General features: G+C 41.3%; 1 protein-coding gene across 1 annotated transcript in view; it reads right to left on the reverse strand.

Annotated features, from left to right (window-relative positions):
• Positions 1 to 364: 364 nt before the first annotated feature.
• The window catches only part of LOC114211495 (putative glutamine amidotransferase-like class 1 domain-containing protein 3B, mitochondrial), a 59,608-nt gene continuing 36,825 nt past the window's right edge, over positions 365 to 23,147 (reverse strand). The window contains exons 5-7 of the mRNA XM_088021877.1: positions 16,508 to 16,592; positions 13,471 to 13,572; positions 365 to 4,947 (exon numbers count right to left, since the gene is read on the reverse strand). The gene's annotated coding sequence lies outside the window, so the exon portion shown is untranslated. The remainder of the gene's footprint in view (positions 4,948 to 13,470; positions 13,573 to 16,507; positions 16,593 to 23,147) is intronic.

Raw genomic sequence — 23,147 nt, forward strand, 5'->3', positions numbered from 1 at the left:
TATACATTAAGTGCCTTCTACTCAGTGTGTTAAAACATAATCTCTGCCTTCTTGGAGCTTACAGTGTTGTGAGGAAGAGAGATAATAAGTATATAGATAGGTAAGTCCACTTTAGGTAGAGATAAATGCCATGAAGTAAATAGAATTGTGAAATGAGATAGAGGGACTGAGAGTGGAGATACTATGTATAGACTGGCTGGGAGGGCCTCTCCATGAAAGTGACATTTGAGCTGAATGACAAGAAAGAGAACCATGGGCAGTCCTGGAGGAAGAGCATTCCAGGCAGAGGGCAAAGCAAGTTAAAGGCATCTAGGTAAGGAATGAGCTTGGTACATTTCTTTTTTTTAAAGATTTTATTTATTTAATTGACAGAGAAAGAGAGAGACAGAGAGAGAGGGAACACAAGCAGGGGGAGTGGGAGGGGGAGAAGCAGGCTTCCCGCCGAGCAGGGAGCCCGATGCCGGCCTCGATCCCAGGACCCTGGGATCATGACCCGAGCCGAAGGCAGTTGCTTAACCAACTGAGCCACCCAGGCGCCCCTGAGCTTGGTACATTTCAACAGTATAAGTTTATCTGTGGTTATCATCTTCTTGTATTATCATCGGCTTGTATCTTGTGAATCTTCAAAGTACCCTTGAAGAGATCAGTATAAGCTCAAATGTGAGAGATACTGCATGCCTACACACCGGCAGCATACTACCTTCAGTCTCTACCAACTGACATAACCCGTTCATCCACCACAAGCTAGTCCTACTGCAGGAAGCCATTGGTATTTCTTCACAGAAGTCTAGGTTGTGCATGAGGGGCATAGTGATGAAGGACACAGGTGATCTGAGACTGGAGAAATACTTTTCTGGCCAATTTGGTATGTTCTATTTCTTGTCTGTTGGTTAGTATCATGAAATTCAAGAAGTGTAACTGGGGAGCTTTAATGCTGGGACTTAAGGGCCTGCGTGTTTATAAGCGAAGGGAGGGCCATAACTCTGGCTTGCGTATGTTAATATACTTAAGGTAAGGGAGGAGTTGGGAAATCGCCAGCTCTGTGTCTAGTCTCAATCCAGTTTCTGGTGACGGGTAGATGGATGGTCATTGTTCCTTTGCAAGTGACTCGTTGCACTTTCCTAAATAAGAGACGGTGCTTTGTCCTTTTGTCCTAAAGCGTTAGGGTATGGGAAACCTCTCTGACCCACGTTCTTATCCGATTTGTATCTCCCCGCACCTACCACCTTCTCTTCCAGTCAACTTCCCACCCCACTGCGCCCCCCATGCACTTGGCAAATATTCTGCACACTAAAGATCTGAGCAAAGAAATGAGGATGGTTATGAGAAATACAAAGTTAAAAGGGGAGGAAGAGCTGGGTGAAATGAAGTGAGCGCCTCGGAGGACTGAATAAACTCAACATGAACGATCAGTAAGCTGTAAGACACCACTCGAATGTCAGAACCCCGATTTTCCCCCGCCTGTCAGAGGGCCTGACAAGCCTCCGCAATAAATACCGAAGGAGTAAACGAATGGCAAAAACACTGAAATGAATGCTCTGAGGAAAGGGGAGAAGAGACAGAATCAGAAATTACCCCAAATAAATGTTTCGTTCATTTATCATCCTTCCAATGTGTGTGAATCCCTTCTGAACGCAGCCTTTAAAATTCATTGACTTGTTGCTTTCAGAAAAAGAAAAGAATTGGATGCTGAACTTGAAGTAAAGCAGGGAATAAAAGAGTCTCAATAAAGATCCAGCAAAATATACACCAATATCTAATCCTTAAAAAAGAGAGAGAAAATGTTAAATGAGGGACATAGCCAAAGTCTAGGACATGGCCTAGAAAATGAAGGAAATCCCAACATCACTATGATGTGACTTTTATAGTTAATAGAACCAAACACAGGAAAAAAATTAATAATGTTGGAAATTTTTTAATTTTTAATTTCCATATCCTTATAGTGTCTGAGACTTTTCCCAGAAACAATTAGTAATATAACAGCAGGCTCCATATAGCACTATGTGCTGACCCTGTTAGATCCATCCATGGCATTAGCACATTTCATCTTTGAGGCTAGTACTATAACTACCCAATTTTTAGAAGATCATATGAGCAAATGAGGGGTGGAGCTGGGATTTGAACCCAGGCAATCTATTTCAGAATTGATGCTTTTTTTTTTAAGATTTTATTTTTCCATTTGAGAGAGAGAGAAAGAGAGAGAGAGAGCATGAAAGGGGGAGGGTCAGAGGGAGAAGCAGACTCCCTGCTGAGCAGGGAGCCCCAAAGCAGGACTTGATTCCGGGACTCCAGCACCATGACCTGAGCCGAAGGCACATGCTTAACCAACTGAGCCACCCAGGCGCCCCAGAATTGATGCTTTTAAATGCTGTCTTTTCTAGCTTCTCACTTCTACAAAAGCTCTACATATATGAAGGAAATCGGTTCTATTATTTTCCCCACTTTACTGATGAGGTACCCAAGGCAAAGGGAGGTTAGGTAACTTGACCAACATAATGCAGCTGTTTATCCCTGCCACGGGCAGAAATGGTGCTCTAGTGTCCCTGTGCTTGTGAGCTCCTGGACTGGTGACTGAAAACTCCAAATAGTTGCTGTGAAAGAACTAGGATTAGGAAAGAGTGAAATCCTTGGCTCTCACTTCTGCCTTCTGTGGATAGCACAGTCTTGCCTCCAGGAGGCATCTCCAAGGACATGTTTGACCCCGCAGACAGAATAGACCCACTATTGCCCTACTCTTCGCCCAACCCGGTCCCACACGTGATAAATAAGATTTCATTCGTGGCCTTTGAAAATACCATAAAGGTTTGCAAAGCATCAGCTTCTTAGTATGTTTACTCTGATCTCATTACTCTAGACAAGGATAAAGTGAGTTGGTGAAAAGTGCTGAGATCCAGGCTCTCGCATTCCAGAGCAAGCAGTATCCACTGGTCTTCTGGGGCTTGTGAAATTGAACAAATGGATTCTACCGGTGGCTTTACATATCAAACCGAGCACAGAAGTAACTGGACCTCACACACACGGGTGACTCTGGGATTTCTCACCAAGGCTAATTATTAACACCACTGGTGTTTCCTAAGAACTTGAAGGCCTTGGTTTCAGACTGTGGGACTTCACCAGGAGGTTAACGATGAGTGAGTTACCACATTCTATTCCAGTGCCCCACTGTTTTGAGGGCTTTCGTACTGTCAGCTTCACTTGATTATTACCACAGTGTCGGCAAGTGTCATTCAACAGTGTCCCAAATGCGGAAGGAAGCTCAGAAAGGTTAGATGACTTCCCCTGCCCCTCACGCAGCAACAGAATGCAAACGGTGCCTCTCAGGGAGCTGGATGCAGGGCAGGGATGCCAACAGAGGCTTTGTGACTCGACATTCAGTGCTCTTCCAGCTTTTCAGCAGCCCTGTCAAATCTACTCAATTTCACGCCCCACATGAGGATTGTCATTCAAAATAATCACCTTGGAGACTATATGCTTATTTGGGAAATGTCAGAATCGCTCACCATTTTTGGCATATCTGTTAGGAATTTTCTTCAGAGCCAGTTTAGACAAGAACATCATTGCGTTACTGTATACGTATGCCAAATGTGGGGTCAATCTCTTTACAAGCCTATAAAACTAGGCACCTCACTGCAGGACAGACCCACGTGTCTGAGAATAAATTAGGACAAAACCAGTTTTCACGAGCATGAAACCAAGATGATGATTATCAGGTATTCACCTTTTGACACGGGGCTTTAAGGATCTCATCCCCGGAGTTCTCTATATGCTGAATAGTATTGAGGTTAGGTTTTGCAGAAGGAAGAAGGGCCGATTCAACCGCAGAGATTTTAATATGTGGTTCCAGAAAGTCTGCATTTTTCACTGTGAGGTTTGGACAAGAAGCCAAGCCACTGGCTAGACTGTAATGGGCGACTTCTTATGTAATTGTAAGATCATTTGTTTGATATAATTAAGTGAGGGGAGGGACGTTTCCCTAATTTGCTTTCCAGTTACTGCGGAAATATGCATGATATTTCACAGTAAGGAAATGGCCTCAAACTCTGCTAAACTTTAAACTGATATTGCCCATTATGATTTATGTTTAGAAAATAAGTTTCTTTTCCTCAAGTATATGAGAAAATCATACACTTTGGAGTTGGATGAACCTGTACGCTTCTCCTGGCTTTGTTATTTAAAATGTAAGATTTGGGGCAAAATTATTTAAATATCATGAACTTCAGCTCTTTATCTTAAAATAGAGCAAAAATGCCGGACTCTTGTGAGATTAAATACGATAGAAAGCACTGCATTTTACAGTGTCTGGCACATAATGGGCACATCATAAACATCAGTTTCTACTGCCACCTTCCTGTTCCTGTCTCTACCCCACTTCTGTAATCCCAACAGTTCCTTGCTAAATGTGCTTACCTTGAGAGTTTTATTACTCTGTCTCTTGGATGACCTCTCTAGTAGTATCAGTAGTGTCTAAAATGGGCAAGGTAAATGGCATTTCATCTGCTGTTCCCTCTTCTTCCCAGAAGTCAGTCATTTCCAAGATAAATTTGCTCTCTGGTTCAAGGATTTAGCCAAAATCTAGACAGTTTGGAAGTTTCAGTTTCAGGGCTTGTCATCCTAGACTTTGCAACTCAGGTGAACAATTAATAAAATAGCTTAGTTTTATTCCGAACTAGTTCAGCCACTGGCAACACCTGGGAGGAAGAGTCTAGGTAGCAGTGGGCAGAGGTAAGGCGGCATAAAGGGAGTCTAAGGAAACTCCGGGTGTCCTGAAAATCCAAAGATGGTGACTTCCTCTCTGTGCCCAACCCAGGAGCCTAAGCCTGGAAGTGATGAAGAACCAGGCCTGAAGAGGACAGGGCAGCAAGAGTACCAACTCAAGTGGCAACTGTGGTGTTTCCCTGCAGCGCCCATGGTACAGTGGACCCACAAGAGGCAAAACACGTGTGTACCCTGCAAAGGAAACAGAAGTTTTACATTGATTGTAGCAGACATTACTGGAAGAGATATTAACAATATAACAGAAGTTACATTGCATTCTTTACATTGCGTTCAACATCCCTTTAAATATTTATAAAGCACCTACTATGTGCCTGATTTTGTTGGAAGCCACAGTAGCTCCAGAGGTCAAAATGGCTCATGAGAATCTGCACAATATCAGAATGACTGGCCACCAGGGGGGGCCGTTGGGAGTTTCATGTATCACACAGGAACATTATAGGGAAGGAAGATACCTTCCTGTGTCAGGTTCTCCAAGAGAAAAGAATCAATAGGATGGATATCTAGATCTATGTCTAAATATCTATCATTCGAAAGATAAAGAAAACGATTAATTTTAAAGAATTAGCTCACATGATTGTGGGGGCTGGTAAGCCCAAAATTTTTGTAGAACCAGCAGCCTGGAGTCCCAAGCCTTGAGACGGAATTCCTTCTTCTTTGGGAAACCTCAGTGTTTGGTTCTCTTGACCTTCCATTTATTGGATGAGGCCCATCTACGTTATGGAAGATAATCTCCTTTACTTAAAACCGAATAATTGTACTTTTTTTTTTTAAGATTTTATTTCTTCGTTTGCCAGAGACAGAACACAAGCAGGGGGAGCGGCAGGCAGAGGGAGAAGCAGGCTCCCCACAGAGCAGGGAGCCCGATGCGGGACTCGATCCCAGGACCCCGGGATCATGACCTGAGCCGAAGGCAGACGCTTAATGACTGAGTCACCCAGGCGTCCCTGAATAATTGTACATGTTAAGCACATCTTCAAAATACCTTCACAGCAACACTGGACCGGCGTTTGACTAAACAATTGGACACCATAGGCTAGCCAAATTGACACAAAAAATTAACCACCACACCTTCCAAATAGTGTCATAGTACGTGAACCTGAGCTTCTTTTGAGGAAAGATGGCTGTCGACCAGCAAGAAGCCACAGCTTCATAAGCTATAAAGAACTGAAACTACATGCATGTTAGTGAAAGAGCATTTTTAGCCCCCTTAGTCACTTGTTCTTATGATCAGGTGCTCTTCAGACAGACTTGAGGAGTCCAAGCTGTTTGTGAAGAGACGAGCCCCAGTGGTCTCACCCTCGGCTGTGTAGCTTAGGGACAGGAGGAAACCCTCTACTGCATTTACAGGCCATAAACCCAGGTAAAGTATGTGTGTGGATACATTGCACTGTATCTAAATGCTCATTTCTTAATGAAGACATTCTTTATTATTAATTCCTCTATTATGTATCATTTATTTATGATTCTGTTAAGGAGGCATAACGAGATCACAGGGGAAGAAAGCATTTCATAACTAATATGACAATGCCCAGTCCCCTCCAAAAATCACTTTTCACACCCACCTGTGTACCTTTCTATGTCTTCAGTCTCTAGGCTGTATATGAACAGAGTGTTGAAGGATTGACCTTTTCTACCTATGAATGAGAGACAATGTTGTTCAGCTTTCCAAGGAAAGAAAAAAGATAGTTCCCAGAAAGTAAAGACTAGAAACTTGACCTCCTCCTCTAAAAAATTCCAGAATGGATTCTTAAATAGATTGTTCATGGACTTTTTAGAGAGAGAACTGACCTCTGGAAACAATAACAGCTCACTTTCACTAAGTCATCTCTAACAAAACACTTTTCCTTCTTGGGCTGCATTGCTAATCTCATGCAATGTAGTAAGACTGTATCACAGTATACTATATTTTTATAAGATATTTGACAGCTCAATCATAATATCTTTTTGGACAATTTAGGGAGAGAGGCTGGATTTTAATATCAATTACATGGGCCCATTGTTGGTAACACAGGTCTATCCAAGATTGATGATGAATGGAACAATGTCAAACTAAAGAGAAAGGAGTAGGAACAAGGTTCTGTTTTCTACTCAACTTTTATCAGCAAATTAAATGAATATGTGAGAATCATGTTAACAAAATTTTTAGATGACACATATCTTGCTGGGCTTACTAATCCAACAAATATGGAATTAACATTCAAAATCATCCACATAGGCTTCAGTAACAAAAAGAAACAAGAGATAAAGTAATAGGGATAAATGTATATCATACAGTTGTATAAGATGCAGCTTAGCAGAAGTTCATGTGAAAATTTATCTGGGACTCAGCATCAGTTGCAAGTTCAAGAAGCCAATAAGAAATAAATAAAATCTTAAAAAAAAAAAAAAGAAGCCAATAAGACGGAATATCTGTAACACACACACACAGACACACCAAATACAATAGCTTTTAAAATTTGGAAAGGACTCTAGAAATTATTCAAATCAAATCCTTCATTTTATAAAAAAAAGCTGAACATGCAATCATAGAAACACAATAACTGATAGTAAAACCGGTATTTATGTCTTACTGTAGACATCACCATCTTGAGTTGTTTTTATTGTCTTGATTTGCATTTCCCTGATGACTGGTGATGTTGAGCACCTTTCATATACCTTTTCATTGGCCATCTGGATGTCTTCTTTGGAAAAATATTCAATTCTTTTGCCCGCTTTGTAGTCGAGTTACTTGTTTTTTTGCTATTAGGGTATAGAAGTTTCTTACGTGTTTTGGATATTAAGCCCATATCAGATATATGATTTGCAAGTATTTTCACCCATTCCATAGGTTGCCTTTTCATTTTGTTGATTTTCCCTTTTCTGTGCAGAAGCTTTTTAGTTTGATATAGTCCCACCTGTCTGTTTTTTCTTGTATTATCTAAATATCCATTGATGGATGAATAAAGAAAATGTATATATATATAAAATGAAATATTACTCAGCTTTAGAAAAAGAAGGAAATCATGCCATTGGGACATGGATGAGCCTGGAGGACATTATGCTAAGCGAAATAAGCTAGACACAAAAGGACAAATACTACATGGTATCACTTACATAGTCAAACTCATAGAAACAGAGCAGAATAGTGGTTCCTAGGGGCTGGGAGTAGGGAGAAACAGAGAGGTGTTAGTCAAAGGGCACAAAGTTCAGTTATACAAGATAAATAAGTCCTTAGAGGTCTATGGTACTGTTTAGTGCCTAGTACTCAAAATTTTGCTAAGAGTGTAGGTTTTATGTTGTGTTATCACAAATAATAACAATAAATAAAGAAAAAGAGTTATTGCCATTGGCAAAGGTTATTTCAAAGAGTATAAGCAAGATTTTGAGGAATCCAAAAACAATAGAATGGCAAGACTTTTTTTAGTTTAGCCTAGAATATAGTAGAATCGCCTAGAAGGTAGTACTGTTTGAGGCAGCGTGGCAGCTGTAGTCTTCCCAATACCAAACAGCAAAACTAGGTTCTGCAGGTAGAAGTTAAAACGGAAAAGTTCAGGTTTAGCTCATGAAAACCTTTTGAACTGAAACCACCCATTGATGGGAAATGCCACTTCAACAAGAACTGTGTTCCCATTCCTGCGATAGATCTAAGCTGTAGGCCCACTGAAGACAAGTGACATAAAAGGGATTCATAATTTGGGTTAAGAAGCTGCACTAGATGATATACTTCCTTTATATTTCTTTCTTTTTTTTTTTTAGATTTATTTATTTGACACAGAGAAAGAGAGAGCACAAGTAGGCAGAGTGGCAGGCAGAGGGAGAAGGAGGCTTCCCGCCAAGCAGGGAGCCCGATGCAGGGCTCGATCCCAGGACCCCGGGACTGTGACCTGAGCCGAAGGCAGATGCTTAACCGACTGAGCCATCCAGCCGCTCCTTCCTTTCTATTTCTAAGATTCTATAATTTCAGAGAATTGCCTCACCAACTTCTTATGCAAAAGTAAACAGGTTTGTTTTTTTTCTAATCTCCTCTCCCATTTTCAGGGATCAACCCTGATTTAATACCTCTAATTTTAGAGAACTTACAATCATAATCAATAGCTAATATGTCTTACACATTCCCCATATGCCAGGATACATGGCAAACAGTAGACCAGTGATGCCTTATATGTCCACATACCCAGTGATTACCAGGTTGAAAGAAAAAAAAAAGGCAGAATTTTCTTCTTGTTAAATCTTTGACTAAATGTGAAGGCAATACTCTCATTATTATCAAATATTTCCAAAGTGTTTTATAATCATTTTTATTCATTTACTTAAATAAATCAAACCATACAAGTATAACAAGTGAACATTTACTAATAAATCTACTTTTATAAGTACATTACAGTGGAAGTAAAAACCTATTAAATAATATGGTGCCAATCCACATAATTTAAATCATTTTATTGCACAAATTGATTTTTTAATTATATTGGTTTCTCACCTGTTCATTCTACTAAAACCTTTTTTTTAAGATTTTATTTATTTATTTGATAGAGATAGAGAGAGGGAGAGCACAAGCAAGTGGACTGGCAAGCAGAGGGAGAGGGAAAAGCAGGCTCCCCGCTGAGGAAGGAGCCCGATGTGGGGCTCGATTCCAGAACTCTGGGATCATGACCTGAGCCAAAGGCAGCCACTTAACCAACTGAGCCACCCAGGTGCCCCTCATTCTACTAAAATCTTATATTATTGAGCCCTTATGCTGGATGAAAACTGAGGCAATCATTATGTATTTGGCAAAATCCATAGAATTATACAACTCAGAGTAAATCCTAATGTAAAATATGGACTTCAGTTTAAACTAATGTATCCATCGGCGTGCCTGGGTGGCTCAGTCGTTAGGCGTCTGCCTTCGGCTCAGGTCATGATCCCAGGGTCCTGGGATCGAGCCCCGCATTGGGCTCCCTGCTCCGAGGGAAGCCTGCTTCTCCCTCTTCCACTCCCTCTGCTTGTGTTCCCTCTCTTGCTATGTCTTTCTCTCAAATAAATAAAATCTTAAAAAAAAATAAACTAATGTATCCATCAATTGTCACATCAATTGTAACAAATACACTACACCAAAGGAAAACACAGAAGAAACTTCGGAGGTGGGAGTATATGGGAACTCTTTGTACTTTCTATTCATTTTTTCTATAAACCTAAAACTGCTCTAAGAAATGAAGTCCGGTAATTTAAATAAAAAAAAAAAATTGAAGCAGTCAGGGACACCTGGGTGGCTCAGTCGGTTGAGCCTCTGCCTTCGGCTCAGGTCATGATCCTGGAGTCCCAGGGTCAAGCCCCACATCGGGCTCCCACTCAGTGGGGAGTCTGCTTCTCCCTCTGACCCTTCCCTTTCTCATGCCCCCCCTCAAATAAATAAATAAAATCTTTAAAAAGTAAAATAAAAAAATGAAGCAGTTAAACTTTCATCAGCCCTTTGATTATTTACGCTTAAGTCATGCCCCCAAAGGGTCTATCACCCTACATTTATCACTGTTTGCAAATAACTCAGCCATAGAAATATAGAGATACTAAAGATAGAAAGAAGCAGCTTTCATTTATCTCAGGAATTGTCCCAGTGTGTGACGTCATCACAATCTGGAAGCTTAGCTTTCCCCTACCCAATTTAACACAGGACCAGGTGTTTTTAATATATCCCAAGGAGAGTGGGAGAGTTGTTCCATGAATTTTATACATATTTGGACTATCCAATCCCTTTTCCTGATAGAATCTCCATCATCCTTCCAATTCTTCTAGCCTTCTAGCTAGACGTTATATCAGCCCTTCCCAAACTGCCCCAAGTATCTGTGTTGTTTGGACAGTGGAAGTAGCGGGTCTCCAGGCATTACGCTTCTACCACGTGTAAGGCCCTGCGCTGTGTTCTGAGGATACAGCTGTGTGCAAGGCAGGCAGCCTTCTAGCCTCAGCAGAGAAGGCAAACATTACACAAATTTTACGATAAATAAACAACCCTCTGTTTATCACATTCACAGTGTCCATGCAAGAAATATCAATTGAATGAATGAATGAATTCAACTGATTAAGAACCTGGATTCAGTTTAACGTTTCCTTTCTACCTACTACGTAGAAAACGTTTTTCTAAGAAAAAATAATAGCATAGACAGAATAACGCATGCATATCCAAACCGCTTAAACTGAAGATGTTTAAAACATTGGTATAATCATTTAGTTGATGTCCTAAGTTTCAAATAAGCCTTATTTTTTTTAATTTAAGAGGAATATTTTTCCCTAGTTAGCAGCTTCAAGTAACCAGATGATTATCCTGCGTGTTTTCTCAGAGCACCCCAGGAAGGCTAACTATGTGTGTTAGGTATTTAAATGTTCTGATCAAACCTTCCGATGTTCAGTTCAGAGGAGGAGCGAGGGAACTCTGTTCTGTCAGCAGGATAAGGAAATAGCCATGCACCCTGTACAAGAACATCAAAAGGCATATGTGTTTGTTTGGTTTTTGTGCCAACTACTTTCAGCTACTCAGGTGAGGCTCAGAGTTGGACGTACCCAGGGAAGGAGTGGACGCATCCAAGTGGTGCAAGGAAGGAAATGGGGATGTGAGTGGGGCCTTCTCAAAATAGCACTTAAAGACATGGGATTACACTTCACTATTCTTTTCTCCTCAAAAGAGGAGTTCAGGGAGCCAATAGAGCATATAATGGGGTTTCTAACCAAGAGGGAATAATGGAAAGATCATTTCCCACCTCTCACTTTTGCTGTCTCTCAGTGTGTCTCTAGCCTCCTTTATTAACATGACACACCTGGATCCTGCCGCTTTGGGTCTACCTGAAGAACAGAGCCTTTTCAGCTTCCTCTGGATTAATCAATATTCCTTTCACTTCAATTCTCTTTCGACCTTCAAAAGTAACCTTTGTGGGTGACTTGTACTCTTGCTGGTGTGAAAGGGGCTGAATTGCTGGATTTGCTCATCATGTTATTTCTATTTCTGTCTGTCGAAACCCTAAAATCCTATCTCCAAAGTTAGAGCAAAAAGCAGGTCCTTATTCCTCTAATCAAAATAGTTCCTTGACAGGGAAACAAGACTCAAGAGATACGAGTAAAACAAAAACCAGTGTCGATTATATTTCCAATGATCCAATTACAATGAGATGGGCTGGTAACCCAGAGGAAGGCAGGCACCTGTCCAGGTGTCCTGCCCAACACTCCCACATCAATCTCTGGCCCAAACTCAGTCATGTGGCCACGTCCTGCCTGCAGGACTACCAGGCGATGGACAGCACAGCCACCGACAAGTTCAAGAACACATCTATCCAGACAGTGGAACATTTTTGTCCACTTAGTCTCAAGGCATGTGAAAGTCACCAAAGGATCCTTCTATTCATATTTGTCATCCTGCTCAAATGAAAGAGGATCCTGGGAGCTGTCACTATGCCAATTCTCTGCTTACAAATCTGACTCTCCTTCTCTTCCTTGCCAGCCCCGCTTCATCCTAAACTTCAAGCCTTCACAACATAGAGGCCATTCCATTTTATTTTTGTATCTGAAATACATAAGCTTGCTCAATAAAAGTTTGCGTGAGTGAGTCAGTGAGTGGATGGGTGAATCTGAGGGAAGACATGAAGAAATATGTTCCAAGTATCTAATCTGCCCAATTGGCTTATTTTGTGTTTTTTTAATCACAATTTATTTAGCTTTTAATTTTTTCCCACCTCAAATTTTTTATCCATTGGGAGGGAAATTTTTAAAATTTAATATTTAGAATTGCTGAATTTTCAATCCAATGCCTTGATAAAACTTTTCCTCAAAAAGGTCCAGTGGACATAAATAGGAGGGTGGTTTATGTCCTCTTTATCTTCAAAAATGTTTACGATGTGCTTATCCACAAGCACTGGGTGGGAGAAATCCTTCCAGAAAAGCTAAACAAACAGGGATCCTATCAGCTACTTATCATCTATCTCAAGACATTTAGCATGAGACTATAAACACATTCCATACATTTTCCTCCTTCACAAATACAGATCAATAATAAGGCCTTTGAGTGATTTGTAATATATAATAACTTCAAGTTTTGTGTTTTTTATTATCTCACATGTAAAATTGTTTAGATATTATAATATGCCACCTTTCTGGGGAGAAATCATGGTCATGTCAACTGTCTTTTTAATGAGATTATAACCCCATAGCTTCTTTTCATGAATATGAATTAATAGCAACTAGAGGTATTGATAGTCTAGTTTTCTGAAATGTGGTATGGGGTGATACTGCAGAAAGCGGGGATAAGCTTCACTTTCTACAAAATGTTGAATGCTTGGCCAACCATTTTCAAAATACTGTACTGTTACACTGATGAGTAAATATGCAAGGTGAAGTTTTAGCTTGTTTAAATAGCGGTCAGGAAACAAAGGACTCAGTTGGTTTTGCATCTATCTTGCTTTTGAGCCTGGAGATACGTATGTGATGGAGGAAGAGTAGCACCTAGTGGTAAAAAGTATCAGCTGCACCCACCAAGTAGCTGACTGGAAGTGTTGCAGAAAGTAGTTCAGCCACATTTTAGAAAAATGCATTTTGTATTTCAGGCATTTTAAATGCTGGCATCTTCAGTTACTCAGATGGGTGTTTATCATGTCAATTACAGATCTGAGTCAACTTTATATGCTTGAATATTTCCAGATAAAATGTAGAGATGATCAATATATCCAAGAATTTAGAAAAAGACACTAGGGGTACCTGCAAGACTCAGTCGGTTAGGTGTCAGACTCTTTCTTCATCTTGGCTCAATTCTTGATCTCAGGATTGTGAGTTCAGGTCCCATGCTGGGCATGGAGCTTACTTTGAAAAAAAAAAAAAAAAAGACCCTAAACTTTCCAAACATTTCATGGGTACCTAAAGTATGTATGGTAAAAGGTGCAGGTTAGATTTTTTTTTTTTTTTTTTTGACAGGGACACAGCGAGAGAGGGAACACAAGCAGGGGGAGTGAGAGAGGGAGAAGCAGGCCTACCACAGAGCAGGGAGCCCGATGTGGGGCTCGATCCCAGAACCCTGGGATCATGATCTGAGCCAAAGGCAGACGCTTAACAACTGAGCCACCCAGGCGCCCCAAAGGTGCAGGTTAAAATAGTATATTTCTTAGATGACCTCAGATTTTATTTAACAATTATCTAAGTCTACTAGTATATTTGAGCAAAAGAATATTGCTTTCTTAATCAATGAGTTAGTATTTCACTGAGATTATTTGAAGAACTTGAAAGTACATTTTTTTTTTAAGATTTATTTCTTTATTTGAGAGAAAGAGCAGGGAGAAGGGCAGGGGGAGAGGATCCTCAAGCAGACTCCCCCCTGTGCTCAATCCCAGGACCCTGAGATCATGATCTGAGCTGAAATCAAGAGTCAGACATTTAACCAACTAAGCCACCCAGGTGCCCCGAAAGTACATTTAAATAGCCATTCTGAAATTCTTTTTTCTTTCAGTGGTGGATAAGCATAACAGTATTTTACATCCTTTGGACATAAAATAAATTAATAATTGAGGATTAAAAACTTGTATAATGGAAACTAATTTTAATTATATAGCTTAGAGTTAGGTTGACTGACAGAGATAAGGAGAAACCGTTGGTGAAATTATGAATAATCATTTGTATATACCTTTATTCCTAAATTAAATATAAATTCAACTAAAATTTTATTCCCCTAGTGGCATATAATCATAAGAGTACATCATTTGTCCATGAGACCCTGATAGGAAAAGACAGAATCGTGAAATTCAAATTGCACTTACATAAACATTTTGTTTTGATTCCCCAGGCTCCTTTTTCTAGTAGCAGACACCACACACACACACACACACACACACACACACACACACACTCTCTCTCTCTCTCTCTCTCTCTCTCTCTCACACTCACACACACACACACACACACACACACACACACTCAGGCCAATCATCATATCCTGCCCATTGTCCTTCAGGATTATTCCAAGGTTGTCCATTCAAAGTGTAGCTTCCAGCAGAGATATCTTCAACCAAAGCTGGAAGGGAAGTCCCTTCTTTCCCCTTAGGTGGGCAACTGTAAGGGGCAATGCTCCAGCCACAAGAAGCTTCTTGCAGCAAAAAACAAAGTCAAATAACAAGACAAATAGCCCTTAAGGCATGAGTCTCTCTTTCTGGTTGCTGAGGTCTCTGGCTCCTGTTTTAAGTTCCTGTTTCTCTTCCCATAAATCTCTTTGAGGCAAAATCTACTTTGAGATATGTTTCTGCAAGCTGAAGAGAACTGACTCATACTGCATTTCTAAAATAAGGCGTAGCTCGGCTCATGCTACCGCCCTGGTCAGAAAATCTCCATTGCTCTCCATTGCTTGAAAAATAATCTCCAGGGCGCCTGGGTGGCTCAGTGGGTTAAGCGACTGCCTTCAGCTCAGGTCGTGATCCTGGAGTCCCAGGATCGAGTCCCGCATCGGGCTCCCTGCTCAGCAGGGAGTCTGCTTCTCCCTCTGACCCTCTTCCCTCTCATGCTCTCTCTATCTCATTCTCTCTCTCAAATAAATAAATAAAACCTTTAAAAAAAAAAAGAAAAAAAAGAAAAATAATCTCCAAGCACTTCTGGCTTTGTGATTCAGCTCTAATCTACCTTTCCAGCCTCATCTCATTCAATCTAGTGAAACTGAATTATTTCTTATTTCTTCAAAACACCTACAATTTATGTTTATTCACTCTGCCCCAGGAAAATCATTTTCTATCTCCAGACACCCCAGTTTCCACCTTCTGAATTTGTATCCACTTTTAAGATCAACCACAAATGACTCATCTTCTATAAACCCTTCCTCATTACTCCATGAATCAGTTAAGGTGAGGGTCTGCTGCCTATAAATGAAAATCTAAAATTATAATGGTTTAAAGAAGTGAGAAATTTAATTCTTGCTCACTTTGTAAAAGGAGCCTGGAGGTAGGCATTCCTGGGCTGTTACAGCAACAGCACGGACATCAATGTACTAGTGTTCTATGTGTTCTATGCTACATAACAAACTAGCACTAACTCAACAGCTTGAAACAACACACTTTTATTATCTCACAGTGTCTGTGAGTGAAGAGTCTGACTTTGGCTTAGCTGGGTGGCCTCACAAAGCTGAAATCAAGGTGTTGGCTGGGCTGCATCATCATCAGGAGACTGGGAGGACAATCCACTTCCAAGCTCCCTCAGAACTGAATTGTTGGCAGAGTTCATTTCTTTGTGGCTATAACCTTTGTGGAGCATTACTTTTTCAAGACCAGCAAGTGAGCAAAAAGAGTCTCTGCTGCTTGGAATCTCTGAATTCAGGGAAGGCATGGGCCCTCTTTTAAAGATTCCCCTGATTAGGGCAAGTCTACCCAGAATAATCTCCCTTCTGATGAACTGGAAGTCAACTGATTAGGGACCTTAATTACATCTACGAAATCTTTCACCCTTGCCATATAATGAAGTGTCACTGTGGGAGTGATAGCCCATCTCCTTTGCCATGTCCCATTGATTAGAAGAAGCAAGTCATGGGTTCCATCTTAACCCAATGGGAGGGGATTCTACAAGGTCATGACTCATCAGGGGCTACTTAGTATTGTCCACACAAGCAGGGACCTGGGTCCTCAAGTTTTCTACTCTACCCTATCACTAGCTTCCATCCTCAAGTTCCCCTCATGATGGAAGAAGGTGCTAAAGCTCTACCCATCATGTCCTCCTAACATACTGCAGAGATGAGGAAAGAAAGAGCAAGAAAGAGTATTCCTCCCACCTGAGTCAGTTGCCGGTAAGCAGAAGTCCCACATGTTCACTTAAATCTCTTTAGCCTCGGCTGCTGGCAATAAGAAGAGCATTATCTGTAAAGGAGTTATTAAGAAGCAATAAAACGGACTTAAAGTCAGCCTGCTTTTTATTGTTACCATCCACTAGCAAGTCTAAACAATCCAGTGATAGAACACTCCTTCCCAAAAAACATTCTGTTGGTGGTCTAAATTCTAAACAATCGGTGTGATTATGGTTGAGTTTTAAATAATATACGTGGGGCGCCTGGGTGGCTCAGTCAGTTATGTGTCTGCCTTCAGCTCAGGTCATGATCTCAGGGTCCTGGGATAGAGCCCCACCTCTGGATGGCTCCCTGCTTAGCAGAGAGTCTGCTTCTGCCCCCCCCCCACCCTCATGCTCTCTCTCTCAAATAAATAAAGTCTTTAAAAAAATAATAATATATGTGCAAGTTTCAAATTAACACAGTTTTATTACTTATCCTCCATTGAGTATTCTACTTGGAAATTAATTCAAAGAACTCCCCACTTACCTCCCTTCACACAAGAACTTGTCTATTTCAAGAGTACATTCATATGCTTTAGAATCTTCCAACTCCCGGGACGCCTGGGTGGCTCAGTTGGTTGAGCCTCTCTGCCTTCAGCTCAGGTCATGATCTCAGGGTCCTGGGATCAAGTCCCCACATCGGGCTCCCTGCTCAGAGGGAAGGCTGCTTCTCCCTCTCCTCCCCACCTGTGCTCTCTGTCACTCTGTCTCTCTCTCTCAAATAAATGATTAAAATCTTAAAAAAAGAAAAAAAAAGACTTTTCCAAGTCCCCTCCAGGCAGTTTGTGCCTTCAGCTCCAGTGGAACGACACATCCCTGCATTAAAACGGCAGATTCCAAGTAAACAATGATAGTACAGGAAAGAAATAGAAACGGAATTACTTCAAATTCTTTCATTCTGTGTAACTGCTCAGAGTTGTTATTTTGTGTTTAAATTTAAAACACAGAGAGTGCAAACTGAGAGGTGTACTGTTTTTGTTTGGTGACTGCAAATTTTAACTTATGTATGAAATGTATGAAATATTTCACTTCACGGTGATGATTTAAAATTAAAGTATTTTCTTTCTTTCCTTTTTTTTTTTTCCAAGTAGGCTCTACGCCCAATGTGGGGCTCGAACTCAAGGCCCGAGATAGAGTGGCATGCTTCACCCACTGAGCCAGCCAGGCACCCCTTTCTTTTCAATTGTTAGTTATTTCTAAACTAAAGAACAAATTCAAAAAATGAAACATCACGTCAGTGGTCAATTTAGTAGGTGCTTAATTTTTGCAGATGTTTTGGTTTTATTAAATTTTGTTTAACTTTTATTAACTTTATTAGTTACTATAATGTCATCCATGACTATGACAAACAATTATGAGATTAATGGGTTTTTTTCTTTCTATTTCATTATTCCTGACATATCTATGGAGCTCAGTGACCTTGACCTATCTTTCTAGAAAATAAAGAAGTATAATGAGTAACTACAGAACTAAAGTAGCATGCTTTGCTGAACCCAGTTTTGAGATGGAGAAATCTCAACTTCCTATACTTCTGAGTTGAAAAGAGAAAAAAACCTCACCCTGCTTTCTCCTCTCAGGTGCCCCAACGCCAGTATCAACATCAGGCTGTGGTTCTGGACTGAATAATCTGGCCATGACTGTACCATCTCCCCCAATACAGGTGAGCTTTCCTAGGTGTGAGTCAAAATCAAGCCATTATTCACTCAGTGATAAACTGGGTGAGTGAGGAAGAGAAACTGAAAAAATTTCTTGGAAGGCAGCTATGCTCACCACTATACCACCAATTCCTGAACATGGGAAATAAATTTTGTTATTTTTAATGGACAGGAAGATTGCTATGGTTTAAAAACTTGACTTTTTTCTTTTTTTTTTTTTTTTTCTTTTGCCTGTGCTCAACAGTGGTTTGGAGGCATTCAGGCTCGACCTTTTAGCGAAGTGCAAGTACTCCATCGATTCAGCGGAGACTTTTGAAGGACGAATTCTCACCTTCTTTGGAATAAGCAGGCTATGTTAACCAGGGACAAGGGGTGGGGGCCACACAAAAACCGCATCCTGGAAATTCTTTTCTCAGAATTACACAGGTTGGAACTGTATCCTGGAACCTCATTCTCAACAGATAGTTGCCCAGTAGAGCAAAACACACTGTCTTGAAAATCCAATAACAAAATGTTCATTCAGTGCGTTATCATACCTCCCGAGATAACAAAGGACATCAAATCATCACCAGCTCTTTCTGCCCAGGCAATTCGTATAGCTCCCTTCTCCTTCTGGGCCCGCAGAAGGAGACCACCCACTTCAAAGTCAGCACCACTGGGTTATTTCCAGAAGAGGGCAGAGGGATGTGGGTAGTAGTACTGGTTTGTGATTTTCTGTAATTCTGGCATTTGGTTTCCCCAAATGCCTCCTCAATTAATCTGGGGAGAGGGCTGGAACAGAAATTGCTCGAGCCCACTAGACTGTGGTTGGCCCCAGGGGGCGCAACCCTCTGTTCAGACGTTCACAATAAAAATCCAGGGACACACTGGCCATGACAAGGACAGGGTCAATGTATGGACATTCTCAAATGCAATACTTGGTTATTTCATTGTGCAAGAAAACATGATTATGCATTTCAAAATTAAGTCATTTCTATATTTTAAATTCGTATTAATAGAAATTGAATGCTATTTATTTAAATAACTTTTAATAAATGTTATTCTCAGTAATATTAATGTTATTTACTAAATAATAAATGTCATGTGTTAAATACTTATTTAATATGATATAAATAATATACACTGAATAAATGTTATTAAATGATAACACACTCAATTTTAAAATTAAGCATCAAATCTTCAATGTGCTAAATACAAATAGTTAAGTCAAATGCAAATGGAAAAAGAATAAAGCAGGCTGCATTCTGGAGTTAACCCAGTGAGGATATGTATCCCCACAACAGTGAGGATAAGATATGTATGTTCACTTCAAACCTCCTAACCTTTCCCCACAGCAGTGGGTCGGGGCGGGGGAAGAGGGTATTGGAGAAGCTGCATGGAAACCTCACAGGAGCACCTCCTCTGCTTTGCTGGGTTCTGATTCATTTTGTCGCTGACCTGCCTCCCAAGTTCTCTGGGTGAAGAGATACATAGTCCATGTTGAGCCAGCAGAGAAGAAGCAAGCCAGTCAATCGCTTCTCGGCCTTTTGGCTAAGATCAAGTGAAGCAAGCCAGTCAAACCAGAGGAAAATAAGTCTGGTGGCTCTGCCTCAGAGCCTACCCATTCCTTCCAGGATTTCTCAAAATGGTTCTCTCTGGCTCAGAAGAGATTCCCGGCTTCCGGACACTCCTGACAACTAACACTGTGGCAGATGCTCCCAAGACTGCAATTTGAGAAACTCTGACCTTTTAAACAAACTGAACGTGAGATTGTCTTAACACGATAGAGTAAAACAATGCTTTAATGGTGGGGTTTGGGTTATTGAATGTATTACGCCAATTTTTTCTATTACCTAGTGGAGAGAGTATAATGGAGTCCCTCATGTCAAGCAGGGGCCTGTGTCAAGCAATGACACAAGCAGGTAAGGTCCTGCAGCTACAAGACTTGGCAGGACCAGCGTCAGCCCACACCCCAGAACTGATAACGGGCAGAATCGGCAGACGTCTGCAGAGACCCAAAACTGATTAAATCCCTTTAAAAGGGGGAGGATTTGGGCAGCAAATTGTCAGACTCCTCAGACCTGAGCCCTCTATGTCTGACCACTTAAAAAAAGGCAACTGCCGCCCAAGGCTCTGCCGGATGGATCTCCGAACAGAACCGAGAGCCTTCCCTGCTTACACATCAGAAGCCGGCCATCGCTCGGAGCTGTGTCCCCATTTGCTCTTCTCCAGTTTCTGTAATCTCAGGTGTTCCTTATACTGACTTCTTCTATGGCCATAAAATATAGCCACCATCCCTTTAATAAAAAAATACCTTCAAACGCCCCTGCATCCCCCTTTATTCTGTTTCACAAAGAAGCCCCTCGGAATAGGAATAATCGTAAGCAGCCGGTCATGTCCACCACGCTCCCGCCGCTTCTCCCTGCCAGGTGCTTCCTGCCCCATCACTGCCCTGAAAATGCTTTGATGAAGATTCCTGAAGTCTTCCCGTTGCCAAATATAATTTCTTTTTTTCAATTCTCAGAGTCCCCCAAACTCTGACAAGTGACCCTGTTGATCACTCCGTGTCTTTAAAACATTTTTCTCCTTTGGGTTTTGAGAAAACACTCCTAATTCTGCTGCCTCGCTTACAGATTTTTTTGTTGGTTAAGTGTTGGTGTTCCCTAGGGCTCTGCACTCAGGCTAGTCTATACCTGTGGCTCCGACTGTGGTCTCCAGACCAGGAATGTCATCATCCCCGCGGCCCTTGTTGGAAATGCAAATTACGTTGCCAGATGGAATTCAGGACACCCAGTTCAACTGGAATTTCAGATAAGTAGTGAATAAATTTTTATGATAAAAAATATGTAGGGTATGTCTCATGTAACTTGAGGACATACTTATCCTTTAAAAATGTGTTTATCTGCAATTCAAATTTAATTAGGCATCTTGCATTTTTTTAATTTGCTAAATCTTACAATCCTAAATGCAAATTTACAGTCTCTGTCACAGTCCTACTGAAATTCTGGAGATGGGGCCCATAATCTGTGTTTTAATAAGCTCTCCAGGTGATTCTAAGTTCCCGAAAGTTTAAGGAGCACTGCTCTATCTCACACCCGTGAGTGACCTCATCTGCTTGACATGACAACACTTCCCCCAAGCGTGGAATGCTCCTGAACTGCTAACTGATGTGAGTTTTCCTGAATTTGATTAACCATGTGACCCACCTCTGTGTGGAAAAGCAGGAAAAATACAAAAATAAAGCGATCAAGGGTTTGGCTTTAGAGCAATTTTCCTTTTTTTTTTAAGATTTTATTTATTTATTTGAGAGAGAGAGAATGAGAGAGAAAGAGCAGGAGAGGAAAGAGAGTCAGAGGGAGAAGCAGACTCCCTGCTGAGCAGGGAGCCTGAAGAGGGACTTGATCCCAGGACTCCAGGATCATGACCTGAGCCAAAGGCAGTCGCTTAACCAACTGAACCACCCAGGTGCCCCTAGAGCAATTTCAACTTGTCTTGGTGTGAGACAGAAAGATTTCGGAGGAGGCAAAATGAGGGAGAATCTGTTTTTTTCTGCAATTCCCTGTAGAGAATTAAAAAAAAAAAAAAAAGTCCCTGGAAGCATGTTTGCTGCCCCCAGTCCCCTGTCCTTATCTCTGTAAGGGAAGGGGATGGAGGGATGAGGTCCCCCTGTAAGTGTGGGGGTCTGAGCCTAGAGGGGCCAGTGCCTCCCTCTGGAGTTTCTCTGAGCCCCCATGGCTTTTGAGTCTGTGGAAAGGCTCAGACAGTGAATTAAGTAAGTTGCGCAGCTGCAAGGTTCTTCCATCCGGAATAGTCTTAAGGACTTAACTCCGAAATTGTAGAGGAAGAAGTGGCCTTTAATCGAAATAGCACTGTTTATCAGTCTTACACAGTTAAAGAAGGCATGTACTGCATGGAGCACTGGGTGTTATATGCAAACAATGGAAAGAAAAGAAGAAAAGAGGGCGCCTGGGCGCCCGGGCGCTTCTCCCTCTCCCACTCCCCCTGCTTGTGTTCCCTCTCTCACTGTGCCTCTCTCTGTCAAATAAATAAATAAAATCTTAAAAAAGAGAGAGAGAGAGAGAAGAGAAGAGAAAGAAAGAAAGAAAAGAAAGAATGAACGAAAGAAAGAAATGGAAGGAAGAAAAAGAAACCGTTTGAAAATAAAAAAATTAAAATTAAAAAAAAAGAAATAGCACTGTTCAAACACCTGTGGGTCACAAGATCCCATCATTGAAAGCCCTGCTTGCCTTCTCCCCACTAGTTTATTGAGCACCCACTAGGCCCTGGGGACCACGTCAGATTGAAAGAGCTGGTGGTATAATTCTTGATATGTCGCTATTATATGGAAGTAAAAATCTCAACGGTGAATGGAGGCTATTAAAACGAGCTGCAGCAATTAAGCTTCAGATACTTATATAACTTTAGGATGAAAATATCAAGAAGGATAAAGGGAAAATCATGGAAGCAAGTAAGATACATTCCATAAAATAATAAAAGACAGGACCTTTATGTAAAGGCTTGATGGGAAGAAAATATCACGAGTTAGAATAATGCTCATTATGTGTTGACTGTGTTCCATATGTCACAGCGGAGATCTAATTCTATGAGAGATTTCAATTTACAACTCCCATTGTGATGACTAGGTCCAGAGCCACCTACTGGCTTCTTCCCACGCAAGGGCCTGGGAAACCAGTTTGGCACAGTAGGTGGCACTGTCCCCCCTGGCTTTCTGGGTCGGGGGCCTCGAGGCACGTGGAGCCTTCCTTAAGGAGGCACTGATGACACCGCCCCCTTGTCTTGCTGCTGCTGCCTCCCCGGCCACCCCTCCCCATGCAGGTGCAGCTCCACCTCACTGGCCGCTTCTCCCTGAAGTCTCCCTCCGCCAGAAATGCCCTTACCCCTTTGCTCCACCGGGAAAATTCTACTCGTCCTTTTTTCAACAGGCCTTAATGA

This window comes from Eumetopias jubatus, unplaced genomic scaffold (genome assembly GCF_037043125.1).
Source record: "Eumetopias jubatus isolate StellerSeaLion01/CBP00866 unplaced genomic scaffold, mEumJub1_p1.0 scaffold_3, whole genome shotgun sequence".
Lineage (NCBI taxonomy): Eukaryota > Metazoa > Chordata > Mammalia > Carnivora > Otariidae > Eumetopias > Eumetopias jubatus.